The sequence below is a fragment of the Octodon degus genome, unplaced genomic scaffold (assembly GCF_000260255.1).
Source record: "Octodon degus isolate 3935 unplaced genomic scaffold, OctDeg1.0 scaffold00189, whole genome shotgun sequence".
NCBI classification, from domain to species: Eukaryota; Metazoa; Chordata; class Mammalia; order Rodentia; family Octodontidae; genus Octodon; species Octodon degus.
The window spans coordinates 4,041,281-4,045,691 of NW_004524765.1; positions in this window are offsets into that span (position 1 = coordinate 4,041,281).

Below are 4,411 nucleotides of genomic sequence, written 5' to 3' on the forward strand. Positions count from 1 at the left end.
CTGGTGCAACTTGTATATTGCTACTTATTACATACGTCTTATGCAGAAAGCATGACTGTTGTCACAGGAATCAAATATTTTTATTTTCTGCAAAATACAAACATGTCAAAAATTGTATTCAATTCACTAACAAGAGACAAATAAGAATTACAATTCAAAATGTAAAATGTAATTTTAAATAATAACAAAAATAATACTGAAGTAAAATTTATAAATTAAGTGTAATGCATTCAATGTCTTAAATGGTACTATCACACTTGAGATTATGTGTTCTACAACACGTAAAAGGATAGTAACAAAATCTGTCAGTTTTTTGTATCATCTTACTGAATGTAACTATATGATGTCTTAAAATCTCATAAATAATATATAGAAAATGTTTGTTAGAAAATCGCATAAATCTAGAAAGTTGGAAGACTTTTATATAGGTATGCTGCATGATGTTTTAGTGAAGTACTAAATCACTGCTTTACTTAATATTTTAAAATTTTTTCTAAAAAGCTGAAAAATAATAAAAACTCTCCCAAAATACCCTAAATCATGTTTTTTATCTCATCACATTTAAGTATTGCTTGCTAAATTGGTTTATATATGTGCACAAGGATTTAAACAATGTAAGCAAGTCTTCTTACACAAATAGCAAACCATGTTCAAACACTAACACTACATAAATCATTTTTGTCAGAAAGACACATAGTAGCCCAGGATTTCATTTTCAATTATGTTTAAGATCCCATATGTCTTTTTAATCACACTTATTATTTGTTTGTTCACAGACTAAGAAAATAAAGCCAAGAAAGTAATATGCATTAGATTTTCCTATTCATTCACATTCCTCTAAATGTGAATGAATTTCTCTTTCCTCAGAGTCCCACAAATTTCTTTTTCTCCCTTTTCTTCAAATATATTTGCTACAAAGTCTCATTATGCAGCCCAGAATTCTAGTGATCCTTCTGTTTTCAGCCTCCCCAGTGCTGGGATTACAGCCATGCACCACCAAGCACGTTCTCTGTGGCTGGCTCACCATGCCCTTGGGTGGGCCCGGCATGGCATGTGGTGCTGGTATCAAACGCCAGTTCTTACATTTGCCTAAGCAGATACTTAGTCCATTGTACTGTCTTGCCAGTCTATCCACAAATTTCCTGTTGTTTGATCTGCCATGAAAGCACTTTCACTATCACATGTAAAGTTGGACCCTTGGAGGACACAGACTAGTACCAAACCAGTTTTTTGGAAGGATTTGCAAGTATTATTTCTACATATGCTGTACAATCATTGTACAGAAGTGGTGAACTTAACTAATTTAACTAACTTAACTCTTAGCTTAAGGGTAAATAAGTCTAATCTCATATTAACATAGTATTACAATAGAGATTTTATAATTTTTGAATACTAAGAGTAAGTTTATTAATATAAACCTAATGTGGTACATTTAACACAGGTTACTGCTTTCTTTGTACAACAAATTTATAGTTACAAGATTCAAAGAGCTTTTGGGTTTCACTTTAGGATAAGGTTCGGGAGTACAGAAGATCAACAGGATGGAAGCAAACAGTTAATTTTATTGTTTTCAGCAGTCCTCAGACTTGTTAGAATTTTCCTTTTAAAAGGAAAGTAATTGCTCAATGGGAGAAAGAAGAGGTGGAGGTGTAAATACCTTACAAAACTCAAGTTTCATGAAGGTCATGTCTCCCATGACAACTATTAACATAGCTTCTAGGGGTCCTGCACAAAACACGAAATCATTTAAATTTTTGTCTTAGGGAAGTCCAAATCTATCATGTGTTATCAAGATTTAATATATCATTCAATGACTTCTGACTACAGCAATAACTAAACAAGATGCTAAAGCATTTTGTTGAAAGCAATATTTACATTGATACTGTACCTTTAACATATTTTCCAATTAATAGAGGTAAATATTGACATAAGGTTAAATTTATTTCTGAAACAAAAAAAAAACTATACCTAAGCAAAATATTCATTCCATAGGAGTTTTTTTTTTTTGAGTTTTGACTTTTATTCTGCTATGCTACTGAAATTGTATATTAATTTTAGCAGCTTCTTGGTGTAGTTTTTTGGGTCTGCCATGTAACATATCATGTTTTCTGCAAATAATGAGAGTTTAACTTCTCTTTATATTGTTATTCCTTTATTTCTGTCTCTTGTGTAATAGTTCTAGCTAAGGATTCCAGAACTATACTGAATAGGAGTGGTGATAGATGACATCCTTGTCTTGTACCAGATCTGAGAGTAAAAAGATTTCAGTTTTTCCCCATTTAGAATTATTTTAGCCATTGAGCTGTCATAAATAGCTTTTATCAGATTGCAGTGAAGGTCATCTAATCCAATTTTCTGTAGGACTCTGCACATGAACAATTGTTGGCCTTTGTTAAAAGCCTTTTCTGTGTCAATTGAGAAGACAATGAGGTTTTTGGATTTGGCTCTATTGATATAGTGTATGACATTTATAGATTTGCATATGTTGAACCATCCTTGCATTTCTGTGATGATTCCTACCTGATCATGGTGTATAATCTTCTTAATGATTTGCTGTATTCTATTTGCTAGGATTTTATTGAGAATTTTTGCATCTATGTTCATTAAAGTGATTGGCCTGTAGTTATCTTTTTTAGTTGGGTGTTTCCCTGATTTTCGTATCATTATCATACTTGCCTCCAGGAATGATTTTGGGAGGATTGCTTCCTTTTCAATTTCATTTAAGAGTTTCAGGAGTATAAGGATTGTATATTCTGTCAATTTCTCATAGAATTGTGCTCTGACTCCATCAGGACATGGACTTTTCTTTGTAGGTAGGTTTTCAATTATATCTCATATTTCATTGGCTGTTATTAGGCTATTGAGAGTGGTTATATGTTGTTGATTCAGTTGTGGTAATTTGTACCTTTCCACGAATCTGTTAATTACTTCTGTGTCTTCTAATCCTTGAAACTAAAGATTCTCAAAGTAGCTCTTGATAATCTTCTGAGTTTCCACTCAGAAGTCTGTGGTAATTACACACTTTTCATTCCTTATTGCTTGTATTTCCATTTTTTCTTTCCTCTTTTTGATGAGGTTAGCTAGGGGCTTATCAATTTTATTTAATCTCTCAAAAACCAGCTTTTTCTTTCGCTTATTCTTTGACCTGTTACCTTCATGGCAATTGAATGTGTTTCTGCTATAATCTTTGTGATTTCTTCCAATCTTTGGGCTATGGGTTTGGTTTGCTCTTCCTTTTGTAGATGTTGGAGGTGTAACATTAGGGTTTTTATTTTTTCCCATTCTGTTTTCTTGATGTGCAAGTTCACAACTATAAATTTCCCTCTGAGAACTGCTTTCATCGCATTGAAAAAAATTTGATAAGTTGTGCTTGAATTTTCTTTGAATTGTAGATATTGTTCAATTTCTTATTTAATTTCATCTGTGACCCACTGGTTCCTTACTATATCGTTGTTTAATTTCCATTTATTTACAGGTTTTTCTCTGTTTATTTATTTATTTCTGTCTTTTATTTCCAGTTTCATTGCACTATGATCAGATAATATACATGGGATAATTTCTGTTTTCTTGCATATACTTAAGCATGACCTATGGACTAACATATGGTCTATTTTAGAAAATGACCTATGCACAGCTGAAAAAAGTGTGTATTCAGCTGTGGTTGTGTGGAACACTCTGTATATGTCCACTAAGTCCATTTTTGCAAGCTATGGTTTAGTCCTACTACTGCTTTGTTAATTTGTTGTCTGCTTGACCTATTTTTTTGGAAGAAGGGGGTGTTAAGTTCTCCTGTTAAGATTTTTGTATTGCGTATTAGATTTTTCGTGTCCATTAAAATTTGTCCTATGTACTTGGGTGCTTCTGTGTTTGGTGCGTACATATTTATGAGTGTTACCCCTTCCTCTTGAATTTTTCCCCAAACCAGTATATAGTGGCCTTCTTTGTTGTGTTGGAACATTCTTGGTTTGAACTTGAGAATGTCTGAGTAAAGAATTGCTAACCCTGGTTTTTCTGAGTTGCTGGGATGTGTAGTATTGTTTTCCACCCTTTGACTTTCAGTCTATGAATTTCTTTATGAGATAAGTGTGTTTCTTGCATACAAAACATTGTTGGATTTTGTTTTCTAATCCACTCTGACAATATGTTTTTATTTAGTTGGTGAATTGAGTCCATTGACATTGATGGTTATAATTGAGGAGCATTGACTTATGATTGACATCTTATTTACCTGCTGTGGTTTACTCCTTTTTCTCCTTTGTGTAATTTTTTGCACTATTAGTGTGTTACTTCTGTTCTCATTAATGGAATTCTGAACATTTTTGTCCTTCAGTAGAACATCTTTTAGTAGTCTGTATAGGGTTGGCTTTGTCATCAAGAATTTTTTTAGTTGTGGTCATAGAAACATCTCACT